Source organism: Phalacrocorax carbo, chromosome 8, assembly GCF_963921805.1.
Source record: "Phalacrocorax carbo chromosome 8, bPhaCar2.1, whole genome shotgun sequence".
Lineage (NCBI taxonomy): Eukaryota > Metazoa > Chordata > Aves > Suliformes > Phalacrocoracidae > Phalacrocorax > Phalacrocorax carbo.
In genome coordinates, this window is record NC_087520.1 from 16179381 (window position 1) to 16198393 (window position 19013).

A 19013-nucleotide genomic window follows, 5' to 3' on the forward strand; every position below is an offset into this window, starting at 1 on the left:
GTAAAGTAAATGCCGCATTTGTGAATGCCTCACACAAGTCTGCTCCTGGGAGAGTCATTAGACTAAATACTTTGTTTTGCAGACCGATAACATACAGAAAATTCCCAGCAGCACAGCCGGAGAAGGTTTTTCTGCTCTCATGTGAGACCTCAGGCATTAGCCACTGGTGGAGGACTGCTGCTGAATTGACAGGATTAATAATCTGATCCAATAAGATATATTCGTTTGCAGCTTTTTGAACAACATGAGCAGCAGCAAACAGATGTGGAATGTGCCATGTCCCAACCCATCCAAAAGATCTGCCATGGAAGCCCTCGTGCAGGAGCAGCTTGGTGGTGAGGGGTCTGGGCTAAGGCTGTCTCAGAAACGAGCCTGCTCCACACCTGCTCTGCTCTCCAAATTGTTGCTTATCTTCCCTGACACCATCTACCTGCTGCCACACGTGGTATTAAGATCAACAAACATTGATAAGGGCCAAGTCTGCTTAGACACAGGGATGTCAAAGGGATCAGTGGATGGTGGCTACATTGGGTAAAACCTCTTCTGATCTCAAGATGATTCTTGAAAATCATGACCAGACAGGCAGCACATTGTCTGAGGAGGGGAAGATGCTTTTCTTTTCCAGCTGTGCTTTACCACTCACATTCAGGGCTACATCCTGTCCCACTGATCCAGCTTAATCTAATTTAAGAGCAGACAATGGAAGTCAAATCCACCCAGCTCCCCGAGGAGCACGGGAGATCAGGTGTTTGCAGAAGTGTGAGCAGTGAAAGCCACCAGCCAGCTTCTGTGCTCCCTGCTGTGGAACTCAGCCCAGTAATCTGGATAATATCAGCACTAATTCCTTCCTAATTTACCAAGCTAGCAAACCTGCAGAAGCAAACAGGTGTGTGTACTTGTTTGATTTTTTTTCCCTCTAGCAAAAAGGGTGATTATATTTCTTTTCATTCCAACTACAGCTGCCATCATAAAATATTCAGTCCAAGCCATCCAGTTCCACATTACAATTACCTGCCAAAAAATTGCTAACAGATCTGCTTCTGCCATCAACATGAAGCTAGCTAATCCTCTGGGAACCTCTTTTTAATTAAACACCTAATACAGTATTATAAACAGTAAAAATATGCACTGGTCCTCTATTAAGAATGTGGCTTGATTTCTGAAGTGCACCCCATCAATTCAAGTGTAATATTTACAATGGCAGCAAATCTTTAGAGCTTAATATTTCAGGTAACAGTTTTTTTAGCGATTCTATTAAGAGAAGGAACAAGTGAGTGCAAATAAAACACAAAATCCTAATTCAGCTTGATTGTTTACTCCAACCTTTGGTTTCCCTTCTCAGCTGCTTGCAGTGACCAAGCAGGTGAGTTCGGTGTGCCAGCCCCAGGCCTTCCCCCACCACCCCCGGTCTTGATTGGTAGTTTTAACTGGCAGCATTCACCTAATCTATCAAGGTATCTTCCAACCCTCAAAAAACATGGCAGGAGATGTGAATACCTTATGTAAAGCAAATTAACATCTGTTAAACTCTGGCACTGTAGCATTCCCATCTCTTCTTTCCTTTGGTCCATCTCTCACTTCCATCTCAGTCTCACAAACAGCCAGTCCTGCTACTGCAACCTCAGTGTCACCAAAACATCTTCGTGGACCCTCCATCACAATCAAATTGTTATCACCTACTTACCTGGTGGGCTTGGAGTGCACCTCTCTACTTGGTACATTAGAAGAGCTCCATAAATATTTTGACTGCAGGGATTTTACTAACAAGGCTGCTGCAGGCTGTTGTTTGTAATACCTAGGGACACACACAGATTCAAGGGTCAGTACTGAGAGCATCACCCTCAGTGTCTGGCTGAGAGGAGACGTAAGGAGCCAGACCCGTTTAACGTCCCAAAGCAAGATGAGAGCACAGTCCTAGGGACCTCCTCTCCACAGGCATTCCTGGCAATATTATCAAATCCAAAAGTCCCAGGAAGAAACCAGAGGTAAAGGATTTTAAGGATCAAACAACACAACCACTGATGACAAAGGATAGCTACCACAATTAAGACAGACCATCTATAAGAATTGTTATGCAAAAAGCTTATTTTCTGGTGAAGAGCACAGCCCAGTGCGAAGTCAAAAATTATTAAAAAGCCACGCAAGCCAATCTGGTTATTACTACAGTAAGGATTTGAACGAATAGCAATGTTAAAGAAACTTCTGTGTGTTGAAGGCAATTCACCCAGCATAATAAAACCTAATTTTGAATGAAGAAGATGTACAACCTAGGCATACCAACCTCTGCTCCTTGAAAGGAGGCACATTCCTGGCTGTGAATGTGTTACTGTTAGTCTTAAGGCTCTGAGGTAGATGGAGTGAGATTAACTCTCATCCTCTGATTGGGAAACCCAGCTCCCAGTCCAGAGGTGGAATTTTCCATTCGCGAGCTGACTTCACAAACCATATTTTCCTGGCATTTTGTAATCAAGCATTTCATGCACCTGGAGACAGAGAAACAAATGGGGCTGAGAAATCCCTTTACTCTCAGCTACTCCAGAGCAACCTCCACAGTGAGTGCTTTATGAAGTGTGGCAAAGGCGGGTTCTCCTTTTTCCAGAACAGCAAATTTCTAGAGCTTAAGCCATACCTGTGATGTCCTAACTGGAATAGGATGTTTAGTTATAATGTTGCATATACGCACGTAATAATCAGAATCTTTTTTCACTCATTTGGAAGAATGAGTTGCAGAAACAAATCAAGCTGTCAGAGAAATGACGACATCTCCTGTCTGCTGATAGCTAAAGCCACTTATTTCTGATTCAGTTCACAGGTGCACTCATGCATCTGTCACTGAAACCAATGAGACTTAAACTCATAGATCCCAGTATAAATTTATGGATTGAAACGATTCTGGAAAAGCGTTAAAATACCATGAGGCCAAAGGCTGTCTGAAATCATATTCACATGAAGTAGCAAACATAGCCAGTGTCCCTAAGCCAGGACAAATAAAAGTACTCAATAAAAAATAGAGGAAAAAGAAAATGTCAAGGGAAAATACATTATGATGGCATTTATGTTTATTTCTTCTAATCCAGATTTCAACTTTTGCACAATTTCTCCTAAGTAAGACCAAAACAAGCTGGCTTGCAATTAAAAAGGTGCTATTGAATGCATTCAATAAAAACCATCTCAGCTCCTCAGATACAGCCTGTTCATAATGCTAGAAGTTAAACACCAGAAAGCTTTGCAGAGGGGCTCATGCTCATAAATGATACATGACTTAAATTCATACCACGCTTAACAATACTCTCTCTGGACGATCATCCAACATCCAACAGGCTTGGCAGTGCAAGAGTTTGAGGCAGGTTTGCAGAAGCCACAGCTACTGACTTTATTTGATACCAGCTTCTGGGAGTTATCATTTGGAGGGCAGGTGCTGTGTGAGACTCATCTGACTGCCAGCCCAGCCCTTACATCACTTCAGGGGCTGCCATTACTGTCACCTTGGTGCTGGACAGGGTCAGCAGCATGGGCAGCAGTGATCTCAGCAGCATGCCATTTTTCTTAATGTGCAAACACCTGGTACAGGGAGCAAGGCAGGCACACTAGACCACCTCATTCCTCCCATGATGCAAGGACGTGGCACTATCATCTACCTAAAAGCAATGTAAAGAAGGAATTAGCTACTTCTTGTTTCTTGCTCCTTCATTATAGATACCTTTAAGAAATACCATAAATGTCAAGTTCTGTTTTCATGATGGGGTTTTCAAAGGGCCATTACTAAAGCGGCAGATGTCTTGGCTTCTCCAAGGAGATGAACCTGTGAGAGATCAGCTCGCTTTCCACCTACTTCTTATTCCACAAAACATTTGTTCACACATGGCTGACCCAAACCTTGCAGTCATATATAAGCAACCATAGCAGTGGGCTGCCCATGGGGTTACACTCAACCCTGCATCCCACTGAACACTCCCCTCTCTTCCCAGTGCACATACCCGGCTCAGGCCCTTCAGCAAGCAGCTCTCATTCCCAAGTCTTCACTACTGGTTACAGGTTTCTCTGGTTCATCTATTTACACACAGACTGTAATGTCTGCAGAATTTAGGAGCTACTTCCCACCTTTGTTCAATCCTCAGTGTCATGATCTCAAAACGGAAGAACAGTTGTAATCTTTTCTGTTGGTATTTGTTTCTAGGAAGAAATAAATTTTTTCAGTCCTTTTTCCACAGCACCTTCATCCTGAATGGCAGCCCAGAGCCAAACTGGTCCCATGGCATTGCACTGCTGTTCCTGGGGACAGCCGAAGAGCATGTGAACTGGAGAAAGGTGCAAGGCAAGCAGTCAAATGTACCCACCAGCCACTGAATTGCCATGATCTACGGTGAGGATCAAACAGGCCCAAATGCCCCAAAGCATTTGTTAGAAGCCTTTGTTGCTATTCTCTTCCCGCCCTCAAAGAAAAACTGATCTTTCAGGCAGACAGAAGAAAGTACTTTTAGGCATTTTATATACATTTTTGTTGTAGTTAAATAAAAGTGAAGAATAAATGGATCTGCTTAAGTCAATATTGGACCAACCTATGGAGCATGTAATGGATAATCATATTTATACTGGTGTTATCTTGGTTGATTGCATTACACTAAGACTGCGTATCCTACCATTCTATTTTAACTGCTGTATAAAGAATCATGCTGTCTGCAGCTGATGCCAGACAGAACTTGAGAGAGTAGCAAAACACCTGTTCAGCTGTAATGCTAGCTCTCTAAAACATGTAGTATTTAGTAACAGAGATGTCTACCAGTCCTCTACAAATCCCAGAAAGAACCTTTGTAATTCTTTTTATATTTATTGTTTATGGAAATGAACACACAGGGAAAATGTACACAGAAATAAATAATTCATCAATTAACAAAAAAAGAATCCAGAAGAATTTAGGTCATAAATATAAACTTCCCTGCCCTCAACACACTGAAATCTCTGTTAGGTTCCTTTTAAGCTTCAGCAAAAGGAAGGGACTGATATCTATTTTACCAACCTTATAATTTTCATTAAGTTATCAGTCCAATAAGAACTATGCAAAACTTGCAGAAATCATCCTGGTTTTGCATTTACCATGAGAGACAGTAGCTGTTTCATGTGCCACGACAGTCCCCAGGCACTAGGGCAACTCCTGATGATCGCTTCTCTGATGCTACAGGAGCTCATGCTGAACCACAGCAATTTGTAACAACCAGATGTTGACGGAGGGCAATGATAAAATCCCTCCAAAAATCAGTAATAATTTAAAGGAGGGTTTCTTACTAATATCTGTAACTTTTGGTGCTTTTTCAAGCTTTAATGGGAGCAGATTTTTGCACGAAAACACAAGGAAAGCCAATATATGGTTTTACCTGAGCCCTTCCCTACTATTTATGTGCATCAAATAAGGAGAATGGCAGGTGCCTCAATGGGGTCAGGCCACAGAAATAATGTATAAGTTATACACAAATTGATGCTCTTGATTTTGGTCCAGGATTGTGTGCTGCCTTTTCCTGGTAAAAGAACGCTGACTTTTCTGCATTCAAACAATGATCAATTATTTAAATCCTTTGTCTAAAGCAAAGCATCGGGGGGGGGGCGGGGTTTGAAGGAAAAGGGGGTGGGAAGGAAAGGTGTTAACTTCACTGTAAACTTTTTCCTTCAGTCAATGTCTCTACAAAAACCAGAACAGCCCTGCACTCACCTCTTCCTGCTATAAGGACTCACTATCTCCAAATAAGCTGTGTGCTGTACAGCTAATGCTGTTGTCAGTTAAGTATCCCAGGTCATGTTATAAGAACAAGTTTTAAAATTAAATTTTCATTAAATTAATGGGTATTCTACAACAGGGATGAGGGGATACACAAGCCTGTGTCTGATTAATAGCAGTCAAGAAAAAACCAGCTGTGATTTTCTAGCAAAGCAGCACTGTTATGACTCTTGGGTCCTATAAATAATGACCTAATTCAGTCTACCCTTCCACTTGCAGATCAGGGCTATACCTACAGCATGACACAACATGCGGACTGTGGGACAAATGCAAAAGTGACAAAACGAGCTCTGGATCCCGACGCCAACCAGTCACACAAACATGGAAATGCCTGCCACAGCTGTTAACCACATAGAAAATTAATGCTCCTTTGCTCAGCAACAGTGCCTTGTTAACCCCTGCTGTCCCTGTCTACTTAAAACCAGTCTGGACACTTTCACACTGGCTCCACAAAGCGCTGTAGTTTTCTACAGTTTTAGGAGAGATGGTTTAACTAGAGAAAGCGTCTGTGAGTGGCTGTTCTCCCACCTGTACAGACCAGTTTTCCCAGACACTGAGGCCCAAGAGATCACAGCCAGCCCACTCCTGGTGTTCCAGCACAGCATGGCATGAATGTCACCCAATGTGACCCAATGCAAAAGAGAATTCCTAAGTTTTCTATTTGGACATGCCTTCTCATTAAGATAAGTTGTCTTTCATCAACTTAGCTTTTGAGGATGAAACTCGGTTGCTACTCTGGTTTCTGTATCACCAAAAATTTGTATTTAATCAACTTCAGGAAACAAAAAGCTGTCCCTTGCTTCTCCCTGTCAAACTAAGCAAGAAAAAACAAACTTAAAATCCCCAAGCTCTACCATCACCAACACAAAGTCCCATATCTGAAATTTTATGCAAAGCCGTTCTGGCTGCCCTCCCTTAGCTGAACACTGTTGGGATACACATTTACAAACCAGACTTTAATTTTAAACCCAAAGAGCAGTTGTGACTTCTCTCTGCCTCTGAACTCCGCATGATTTTCTAAGGTGGTAACACCTAACCAGTGCAACTCCTGCAATTCTTCCCAAGGCAATTGTCACACAGACATGAATGTCAGTGTCCTGTCTGTAACCCAAGCCTAGTTTTCCTGTTTCTTGGAGAAAGTTAAATATATGGGGCACTGTACACATTTTAAGCACCACTCTTTAACCAAGTGAAATATTAAAGCCAAAACCAATTCAGTGGCAGGCAGTAAGCATTGGGGAACCCTGCCTTATCTAATTTGCTGTCATCTGCAGTAATCTCCGCTATTAATATTACCATGAAGAACATGTCAAGAGCTTATATTCATCACTTCAGCATGGTCATTCAGGGAATGTGTGCCAGCAGGAGTGATTACTCCTCTTCCCTCCTCAACCTCCGGTCTGAATATTGAAACCCCAATTGCTGTGCAGCAACCAACATAAAAATAACTAGACAAATGGTAGTGTATTTGTGTACTGCAAGGTGCACTGCCATCAGAGTGGTGATAAATATTCAACTGAGCTTGAGGAGCATGTGGGAGTCTAACTCCTTCCAGGAACAGCTGCTCATCATCAAATGCAGGATGCAGAGCTTCTGTAGTTCCCAGTCACAGTATGGACCCAAAGGACAGAGACAGACCAACCATCGCCCCTCATCTGCTTTATCATTTGCCTCTTTGGTTTGTATAGGCAAAAACGGTTAGAAGATGAACAGACCAAGGGGTTGTCAAACTCACACAGTGTAGTGAATTTCTGCTTCCCCAGGGACATGTTCTCTGCTAGAGTCACTTGGTGTCACAAAGGTCACACAACTGGGGAAGAACAAGGAACAGAGAAGGCCTAGGTCAGAGGGGTTGTGGTGGCACAGAAACAGCTAGTACAGAGGAGGTCTCACTGGCTACAACCTCCTGAGACCAAATCCAGGTCTCATGCCAGCTTGGCTGGCAAAGTCTCCCGTCTCGTATATATGGTTATACTGACTCAATGGTTCAGGAGAAGAAAACTGGGAGGTGATGGAGGGCATCGCAGGTATGGCTGTGCCGCAAATGAAGGTGTACGTTGTGTCAGGGGAGACATCCCTGCCCTGGCTTTTGTCTGGCAGCACAGATGAGGAGAACAGCAACTGTAAGGACCCAGGTGCCACCACATGCTGCGAGAGCCCTCCAGGGGCTCCCCCCCAACTCCTCATTTCTCAGCTATTGCTGGAGTCATGCTAACAAGACTGCGTCTGCAGACACCACAATAACCTCTATTCACTCTGCAGACATACTGACAGTGTTTCAAATCAGACACTAAGGCCTTACCTCACACCTTTCTAAGTATTAAACAGTGCTGCATTTTCTGACTTCTCCTCCCAGTTAAACCGTCACTTCCTACAAAGTATACTTTTCATTTGATCTAATTTAATCTTTCTATTCCTTATTGAATTCCCTGATCTAATAAGATAGTAGCACCTTATAAAGCACAGAACAGCAAACGGCAGCTAAATAACGTTGCTATTATATCAAGGAGAAGTGAGACATGGAGAAAATACTTAAAGATGATGAGAAGAATATGTCTAAAGCTCTCTTGGCAGCAGAGCGGCTTACTGTACGTCAAAAATCTTGGACAATATGCCCCATGCTGGGGGGCAGAGGGAGGACATTTTCCTGGATCAGTTGTAATCAGAAGCATCCTCTGCCAGCTTGGGCTCTAGCGCTGGTAGATGGTATTTGATGCTCTTCAGCACTAACGTAGCTGGTGTAGGGCTGGAATGAGGACTTGGAAATCCAGTTCAGCGTTATCCATCTGCTTTTGGATATAATCCAAAAGAAATAACCCACTGCTTATCTCATAGAGAAACCACACCACTGCGCACTAACCCTATCTTTATCAGAGTGATTACACAAGGCAAGAAAACCCCCAGAAGGATCCCAGCTACAATTAATTGACATCTAAAGGCCCTCGCAAATTGTACTTGATGCTTACTGTACCCTTAATATGTTTTGCTGTTATTAGCTATGGTCACTGATTTGTTGCTGTTACTCAGTCTAATAAATAGCACAAAGTATTTTATCCCTTCAGCCAGAGCTGGAAACCACTCAAATGTAGTTTTAAGAGATCAGAATTATGTTGCAGAGTGGCAAAACACCAATCTACTAGAAGAACAGTTGTTAGAAGGGATGGAGAGCCCCAGCAGCACCCAGGCAGCCATTAACCTGCCTGATACTCACAACACAGCTCACCTTCCACTGCCAACGGCAAATCCTGTACTGTTGGAACCAATATGAAGCCTAATCACTAGTCCAGGAAGATCTTAAAGTTTTACGCAGAGAAAATGCTGAACTCCCTTATGGGTCACACAACAAGGCAACTACCAAGCTCTCAAACCTGGCTAGACATCACTGTCTACATATCACAAAGCACAAACACCATCAGAGATTAAGAGAAATTAAAAAAAAAAGAAAAAGGCATTTAACAACTACCTGCTGCGCTTCAACACATTTTTGAATACAGCCTTCTTGGTTATATATTTTTTTTAAATCTTCAATCTTCATTTACCAATTTGGATTAATGACAGATTTTGCAATACAGAGAAATATTCTCCAGAAATGTCAATACTGAAGCTCATACAACCCCTGCTATTGGAGCTGACTACAGTTAACAGTGTAAAAGGTTACAGGACAGGCTATGAAGACTTAAAAGTTAATACAATTATTTATGAATAAAACTGCTATCTTAAGCCTCAAGAAATCCTTTATTACTGCAGATGTGCCCAGCCATCCTTCCACCATTCTTCAGATCCCTGCACCCTGTGCAGCCGCCTCTCACACCAGACCAGCTGACCACAGCGCCCTGTGCCTGTCAGATGCAGCACAGGGAGATGCGCTCACCACTGCACTGGTGCACTGGATGGGCAAGGTTTGACTTTGACCTGCTCTCATCCTGCACCTTGCTGCAAGACCCAGTTATCGGACGTGCTTCCTCTTCGCTCACATGGCCTGGACCAGATCTAAAAGCGAAGCCACTGAAATACCAGGATTACAGGTAGGTGCCTGACCAGCTGGCATGGGCCTATGGCCACTCTCAGCATGGCAACTTTGGCACTTGGGCATTTCTGAGCTGACACACAAACACCTCACCTTGCCCTTTTCGGAAACAAGATTGCAAGGAGAGAAAGCCTTAACTGTGCCATGTCCCCATGGGGATCCCACCATGAGCAACAACTACAACATAAAAGCAGGAAAAATCAAAGCAAACCAGAACCCAACCATATGGTCTCTGCAGACCATGAAAGAGATCCCGGTTTGTGCAAAATGCTTCAAAGTTCTGCACTGTTTTCTCATGTTTTGATATTTGGTTAGGGTTTTTTTTAGCATTTGGGCTTCAAGCAAATCATTCAATAATGAGAAGTCAGCACAGAAGACACTCAACTCTTTGCTGATGCACTCTAATGCTAATCCATGCATTTATTATGCACATTAAATAATTTTTTTCATTCACTTTTTCATTGTCTGCCTTTTCAGCCTAATGAATGCATTAATCTGTTTACCACCAGCAGCAAATAAGAGTTTGTGGGATTTTTTTTTTAAATTACTCCATACCACTACCCCACACTGCAAAACTTCTAACCACACCTCTTGCTGACATTGATTAGGTTCTGAAGGGTTTTAATTAATAATCATTATAGGTCTGAATGTATCCAGAGGGTTGAGATGGTGAAAGGGGATTAGTGCAGCTAACGTGTGTTACATTCCCTTGATGAAAATGAATCTAAAGAATAATAAAACCACAAGGTAGGCTGAACCTTCATACAAGATGCCTAGTTTTGCACATTTTTCACATCAGACATGAAACCTCTTTTCTGGGTGTGGGGGTTTTTTTTCTTTTTTTGTTGGTTTGGTTTGGGTTTTATTAATTTGATGGCATTTGGTAGTATGTAGTGCTTAGGCTGCTCTTGAGAAAAATGTGTTCTCAAGTCCTCCCATAGCTATTTTCTCCAGAAGATTTTAAATGACTTTCCTATCTTTATAATGAAAAAAAAAAAATTACTATGAAGCTGAGGCTGATTAAGATACTTTGTAGTGTAACAGTAGACTCAGAAAATAATCCAGAAATTTTCTGGTTTGGGTTTTTTGCTGTACTACATAGTTCAGAAAGAAGACACCCAAAAAAGACAATCATAAAACCTGCAGGATGAGTTTCCAGAATAAGAGACCTTTCACTGACTAATTAACTAGAGATATTTTTGCTCTTTGCTTGCCATTGGGACAGCATGGACCAAAGTACATCCTTTCTTAGGGTTTCTGAAAAAGGACATGCTAGTTTTAAGGAGGGAAGAGAGAAAGAAATGATCCCCTCAAAATTATTCACACCAAGAAATGAATGCCACATACTTATTGATGGCAGACTGGCTGAGATGAAGGATTGAGACGATGGACTGGGTGCCTGTCAAGCTCCCTTCTCCCAGACAAGCTGGGCCAGAGAGGCTCCTGCCAGCTGCCCACAAGGGCTGCTCTACTCTCCCTGGGAGCAGAGCACAGGTGCTGCAGAGGGGAGACCAGCATGGAAGAAACAATGTGGGAAAAGACACCTGAGATTAACTGAGATCTGTGTTCAGAAGAATTTGAGAGACTGTAACACTGGGCAGCAAGTGGTTTATGAGCATCGTAGTAGGCATCCCCCAGTACAGCCTTTTTCCTTTCTAAATAATTGCCATATATTTTAATTATGTTTTTTATTCAGTCCTTTCATTGACATAAAATGCACTTATCTTGCTGTTGGTATCAGTGGCTCAGGGATGCCAATCTGTATTACAATCTGTAGGGCTTCTCATCAATATGGGATTTAGGTACACAGTGAGATGCTGGCAGACAGGCTGAGGATGTGAACAAGTCAGCAACGTGCCCAGGGAACGGCAGCATTTGACCCTCTCATTATTGTTTCATATTCTCTTCTGCAGAAAATATCAAACAGCAATTCACTGGGGGAAGTGCAATAATTTTTCAGATACCACATGAAAGAAATACCAGTCTGGTCTGCACTAGATTATGCCGGACAATATGTAATACATTCCTCGCAAGTTATGACATTGATTCATTCCTTGTATAGAATTTGTTCACTGTAATCAATGTATTATGTGTTCCCTGAAGGCCCCAGACTTTTCTCTCACCTTTATTGATCAATGGTTTATAACTTTGAAACTATTTGCAAAAAGTGGTTAATGTAACTTACTTTCTAGTCTTAAAAAGAGCATAAGCAATTAGGGTGCATACAGCAAGCCCCTGCCCAGCCAGGAGTAAAACTGTTGGAACTAGGTAGCATTATCTGATACATTAGCCTATATTTTAGCACAGAAAACAGTAAAAGGTTGCATCAACACTCAACTGAGGAACATTCATCTCTCTGAAATCACTCTGTAAAATATAGAGGATGGGCTAAGAAGAATTAATGGCTACTGCAAAATCTCTTTATAATCTTTAGAAGAACTGCATGGAAATAACTGGGAAAGTGTGATTAAGACTCAAAAGCGATGGCATAATTCTTGGCTTCTGCAAGACAACCAAAGAATTAATAAAAGCTTGCAGTTGTTGGGGTGGGAGGACAAAGGAAGGTGAGCTGAACAAAGACTAGGAGACATGCTTCATGTAGCTGCAAAGGTAAAGATGAGACTGAAGCATGCACCTGAAAGTAGATAAATACCACACTCTCAAACCTTTCAGTAATTTCTTAAAACAAAGTAGTTAATAGGGTTGCAGTCAGTAGTAGAGGTCTGTATACCCCATTCCTTCACCTAAGGTCTATGCCACAAAGAAATGGCAACAAACCCTCCAACAACCTCACATAGATAGCTGCTTGGCAAAGCTGGCAGCTACTGGAAGAGCCTGAATGAAGGCAGGGGGAGGCAAGCAGACAGAATGCCTGACTCAAGACAAACATGGCCATGCCGTGAGCTCTTTAAAAAGCCTGAACATGGAAAAGAAGTTGCCTTAAGTCATGCTAAAATTGTTCTGTGTAAAGCTGCTTCATTTGCTCTCTTTGCAGAAGGGCAACAATTTATGGACATTTGATTCACATATGAAACAGGCACAGTGACATTGCCATAAACTGTTGTAGGTTAAGAAACAACAGCCTGCATCTAGGTAGCATTTTCAAATGTGATTAACTTCAAGGAATATATGCTGCAATTGAAGAGTGATAATTTTTTTATGCATCCCAAAGAGGGATGTTTTCAATTTTTAACAAATTGAAAAGGTAGAAAAAATTTATTTTGCTGCCCAGGATTCCAAAATTACTTTAGAAAAACACAATATGTTCGTAGAGTAATAGCCATTTAGTTGAACAGTCATTTCTACTTCTAATTACAGATAAGCAGGATGAAAGTGATCTCTGAACAACAGTGTTCACAATTATAAGAGGGAGGAGTGAGAGTAGCACAACGAAAGCAGCGTAACAGAGAGCCTGAAGGTGTGAGAGAGCACACTACCTTGTTTTAGGGAGTTTCTGTCTAACTTGGGTCCTAACCCCAATGACAGCTTTCAAACGCCATGTCACTCCACCTGAATGATCATAGAAAACACTCAATATAGATGTCAAACATTAAAATTGCCCCAAAGTGAGGATTCAGCCTGGATGGGCTTGGTTCCTCAAGCGGACCCACAGTCCAGGGCACTCGGGGAACTGATTCCAGTCTGGATTCAGGTGGACTTTTGCCAAGGCTTCAGGCATGTTATATTCCTCTTGGTTTTATAGATGCTTTTTAATGCAAATGCTTTCTAATAATATTCTAGTCTTTTAGGGCCCAGTTGCCAAAGTTCACACTGTGTGTAGGGAGTGGATATCAAGTTGGTGGCCTGAAAGCCCTGAACCTGCACTGCATGGAGCTTGTAATGCTACCAAGATATCCCCCAGGGGAAAAAGCAGGAGACTAGATGAAATTATCTAGAAAACCCTGGTGCAATTTGGGAAGTCCAGTAGTAGACTGTGAATGTTTTGAAGCTTCTTGACATCTTATCTCCCCCTCTCCGAACACACCGTACTATCAGAGCAGGGCTGCAGTGCCACATGCTTTCAGACAGCAAGCACAGAAAATTAAGGTTTTAAGTGGGAAGAAGAAACAGAAGAATTATCTCTTTATGGACAATACTTAAAAAGAAAAAGGCATGTTTTGACAGAGGTTGCAGTTACACTGGAACTGCTTCACCTAGATACTGTATTAACTCTGCCCTCAGGAATTCTGTTGATTCAAGAGAAGACAAGCAGCAATGCGCTTGCCCCTTTGCAGTGCCCCTGTAGCACAGAGCTTGCCTTTCATTCTCACTGAGGACAGCAAACAATGTGTGTCTTTAGCAGTTCTTCTATAAGTGCAATTTGATGATGTGTCAGACTAACCTGGGGGCTGCACTGGCCCAGGTTTCCCCTGGGCTCACAGTTATGGAGACACAAGGTGTTTCCAGAGCAGAAGGGGACAGTTGCCTCTCTCAACAAGAAGCATCCTTCACCCTGGGAGCCCTCATGGGCTTCCTCCTGCAAAGTGTACACAGTTGGGCCAGCAAGATGTACTGCTAGCCTATGGATCTCCTGGAGAAGATAATCCAGGTACTGTTGTTGCACACCAGAAGCACAAGAACTGGGCTTGGGCTTTGCCTAACTAAAGCCTTCTAGACACATGGGACAGGGCAAGCAGCCACCCCACAACATGCTCCCACTAGTACCTGGACCTCTTTGCCCTTTTCTTCTTCCAGGTAAGAGAGTGCTCAGATCGTCTCAGTGCTGCTTCTCCACCTCAGAAGCGCCATGAAGAGGTGGTCTATTGCCCCAAGGCTTCTCCTCTGATAAACCTACATTATGATATAGTTTAAAAACAATAACAACAAAAAATTCAATCCAGTGCCTGGAGGAAAAAAACATCGTAGCCTACTCTCACAGATCGTATGAAAGCATGACATAACCATCATTGATCTAGAAGAGTACAATGCCAGGATCTCCTCAAAAGATCAAGGTTTGTTGATTTTTTTCAATGAAAGTGCTTGCAAGCATAGCCAATCATATCCCTACAACAGCCTTATATTTCTTCTGCTGTATATATATCAAAAATTCTAATTCTAAATATATTTTCTTTACAGATATGTCCAAATCCCCATAGGGAAAATTAGTCATTAACACAGTTCACTTTATGTCACTAGAATTACACCGACGTGAATAAACACCACTGTGTCTCTAGCAAAATGAAACCATTGGAGGAAAATCCTCATCTAAATAGAAACATCTGGTACTTTTGCATTCAGTAAAAACACTGGCTACCCAAAATCTCACTTCATGCACTGCTATGTAGGTCTTACTGTAGTATGTTCTGTTTTCAACAAATCTAAGATCATTCACCAAAAATGAGTTGTAAGTTTGGAAAATTGTTTTCCAAAACAGCAGTTTCCTGAGGTCCAGAGCTTTGTCTCCTACCAGGCTGTACCCACATCAATTTCACTAGTTTATGAGCTACTAAATTACTAGGAGAAGTGAAGAACCTGAGCCTGAGAGAAGCACCAGCATCATCTTCCACATGCAGACATCCTATAAACTGAGATTTGGAGTCCAGAAAAGAAGGGACTGCAGTCAAGGCAGCAGATAAAGATGGCTGGAGCACACTTTACAGAGAAGATGAAGAACATCATCACCAGATAATAAGGTTACAGAAACTGATGACGAATCAACTGAGTTGAAAGCAAAAGCAGGAGCAGGAGGATTTGCTGGAGAATTTGCTTGTGCACAGGAGTACTTATTTCTTTGTCTGGTGTTGTGTTGCCTAGGAAGTCAACTCAGACCACAGATATGTGGCATGACTACTTTTTAAGAAAATCATAGTGCAAGTTACCATACACATCAAAGGAGTAAGTTATCATAACATGTGTGGTGGAAGCCAAAGCAACTCTTCTTGAAAAGATAATAAATCAGTTTAATACTAAGGTAGAAACTGAGATCCAAAAACTGCCTTCACTTACACACACATTTACATATAAGGGCTCCCTTCCCACAATGCATGCCATGGTTTTTAACATCATGCTTCTAAGACTGAGGCATACGCAAGGATCAGGGGACAGCCAACTGCAGTAATAAATGGGACTATTTTGGTCTTCATTTTTAAAGACATTCAACACTACCCTTTGTTCAGCTGACCACAGTAGTCATTGCTAGGGTATACGGGTCACGGAACTTCCATGGGATTTTCTTGCCTCATACTCACAGGGATGCACTAATTACAATGGTAAAATGGACTTCTCCTAGGGAATGTCCCTAAACCAGGAGTTGCAGGGTCTTTGGGACAATTGCATCCTTTTGACTAAAACCAGAGGCTTCTTAAAATTTAGACCAAATAAAACATGTTTTTTTCATATTTTGAGAACTGAGATCAGTTTGAGCATTTACACAGAAACTGCAAGAAAAAGCCATTCCCTGAGCCTAACATTTCACATATACAAAGTGTTTCTGGTTAGAAATGAGTGCTTGTGATGCACCTTCATGCTCCACGTCTAACTGTGAAATTACTTCCCACTTTGGCAAAGCAGTTGCTAAGTAAGGAATCACATGCAAGAGAACCAATGGTTCTCTAACAGCTACAGAACGACATAGTACTGAGTAATAAGCATAGTACTAAGCAGAAACTATGTCAAACCATTAGTAAAGTGTTCAATACAAGTGAAAAACCCCCTATGTTTTACTGAAATTGCAGGCTTAACTGATGGGTTTTTTGACTTTTTAAAGATACCCAGGTCAGGTTGTGCTGAGTTTTTTCCAAAGCCTCTCAAAGCTTACACACCTTCATATTGGCTTGCAGCCCACTTTGCTTTGAAAATGAAGTCTCTTATTTGAGTTACTACCTGAACACTCAACCCAGCTGAATAGTGCCAAATTTGGAATGAGTCAGCAAGCAATCACCAGTTGAACAAATAATTGAGATTCAGCTGCCTCCAGAAAGAGGTAATTTTCCTACACACACGTAAGAGAGCTGTGTGCCACTCTGACAGACAGCCCTGGTGTTCAATTAGTAGCTGCCACAGTTACTAAATGAGGTCCTAAGCAAGTCACCCTACCTCACATTTCCAATGGCAAAGAGAAATGGTTTTTATTTGAACCACTAGTTCCTTAGGAGCTTTAAAACAGATCATTTCTGTACTGGCCACAAAAGAACGATCCCAAAGGTTAATGTTAGACACTGCTTTAAAAGAGAGAAGTAAAAGCAGTAAAAGCGACGGTAACGCTTAGTAACAAGCAGAGCAGCTACCTTAGGGACAGGGAGACACATTTCCGTACTTACTAACCACTGGTAGCACAAAGTGGGGCCACAAACATCCTCTATCACATCAACTTTTTGTTTGGGATTCATTTTTCCTGTTTTGCCCATCAAAAATTTAGGCATCAAGTCTAAAGAATAGTTAGTGAAGAGCAATAAGCAATTTATCCCATTTTCTCTTTGACAGACAGATTGTCCTTTGGAGAGATGGATCACTCCCCATTGACTGTAACTGGGCCCTAGAGTAAAAGCTGATCTAAACATCTACCTTTCAGCCAGCTGGAGGTAGGGGAAATGAATCATACCATAGGTGCTTATACACATACTACAGAGATTTTAAAAAAAAAGAACCAAATGGCTGGCACTTAGAGGTTATAATCATTTGGGGACTGCTGCAGGTGCACGCTTTATGTTCAGGTGATAGATACTTGTCTGAAATTAGTACCTAACATTCAATGCAAGCCTGAATGGATAAGACCTCCCAGATGTTAGAGACAGTATAATTTTGAACTAGAAAGGTAATTCTTATCTAAAGCCATGTTCAAATAGGGTCAGGAGATCAAAAAGCCCTAAGGTCTATGTTTAAAGGACACTTACTGTAAAAGACAGCAATGGGATGGGTGCAGTCAACTGCAACAGCACTTTGTACTTTGCATATTCTAAGGGAGATTGATTTCCAGGTTTGCTGGTGCACCAGTGACAAAACAGGCAGCCTTGGGAAGTGCACGTGGTGGATAAGCCCTGCACTGGGTGAAGTGGGGCCGGGCAGAGTACCCTGACTTCCACACACTGCAGTGATGGTAACTGGGGTATAAGGAAAGCACCTGGAAAGAGTCATCTATGCACATTTCACCATTCTAATATGTAATGACAAGTTGATAAAACAAGGTATGAAAAGGATGTAAACAAAATTACTACAAACAAAAACTAAAAACTACAGTAACAATGAATCAAATTGACTGCTACTTGGGTACTGGAAATTAGACCTAGCTAGCACTCAAAATAATGAAGAAAGGTCTATTTTATCCATAAGGATTCTCAGAATTAATGCACTAAAACAGAACTCTCCACACCTCCTCAAAAGGCCAATAACTCCTGCTTTACCACACAGGCTCTGTTCTTCTTCACCAAGTTCTCCAGTTTTTGCCAGTGAACCATGACTGAAAACAGAGTAGCTTTCCCTGCTCTGTCCTCCAGTCTCTTTCTCCTATATGCTTAGGACCGCTGATAAGAAACTGAGACTTTTTCTTTCACGAGGGAACAAACCACAGTGCTGAGCAAGGGCTGTTGCAGCTGACCTAGCCCACAATCTTTACTTGCTACTGATGGTCTTTCACCATGGGAGATTTGGGAGAAGCCATATAGGCTCCAGTTTATCTTCTCTCCTGCTGCTTTTCCAGATCGTCAAAAGCAGAAGGGTAAGCACAGTTCCTGATCATCCAAAAAGTCAACTACAGAACCAAACCTTTCTTCATAATGAGAACGGCAGCTGAACAAGACAGACAGGAGGCAGCTGATGACTGGTGTCAAGCTGAGAAGAAAAGCTGTGATTGCTGTCAATCTATGTTGCTCAGATGATCTATTACTTAGTGGTTCAGACAGCATCTAAGTACTAAGCAATTCAGCAAGAAAGGCTTTCTGGCCCCCAAATCATATGACTTTAAAGAAACACAGATGCAAAGCACATTTAAGTGAGGGGAAATCTTGATTTTAGATCTAAATTTGTTTCTGATAAGGTATTTTCAACTCATTATCTGGATTCTGATGTGGCTTTTGAGTACTGCACTGTTATGAGTAGTAACTAAGGCACAGGAGGAATAACTAAAGAATTCACAGCAAGTCGACTCTGCAGACTACAGCTTGTTTAGCAATTACACAACATATGAAACTACAGGAATTTAAAAGCAGCAGTGTCTCTTGGAGTCTTATGCAACAGCTCGCCTCCAAACCCAAGTCAATAAAATTACAAGTCAAACAGGAT

The 19013-nt window shown here is 41.9% G+C and overlaps 2 protein-coding genes across 2 annotated transcripts in view; one reads left to right on the plus strand and one right to left on the minus strand.

Annotated features, from left to right (window-relative positions):
* Positions 1-19013, minus strand: part of KCNIP1 (potassium voltage-gated channel interacting protein 1) — a 298956-nt gene that overhangs the window by 242158 nt on the left and 37785 nt on the right. The window lies entirely within an intron of this gene.
* Positions 6533-19013, plus strand: part of KCNMB1 (potassium calcium-activated channel subfamily M regulatory beta subunit 1) — a 182373-nt gene continuing 169892 nt past the window's right edge. The window contains exon 1 of the mRNA XM_064458915.1: positions 6533-6542. The gene's annotated coding sequence lies outside the window, so the exon portion shown is untranslated. The remainder of the gene's footprint in view (positions 6543-19013) is intronic.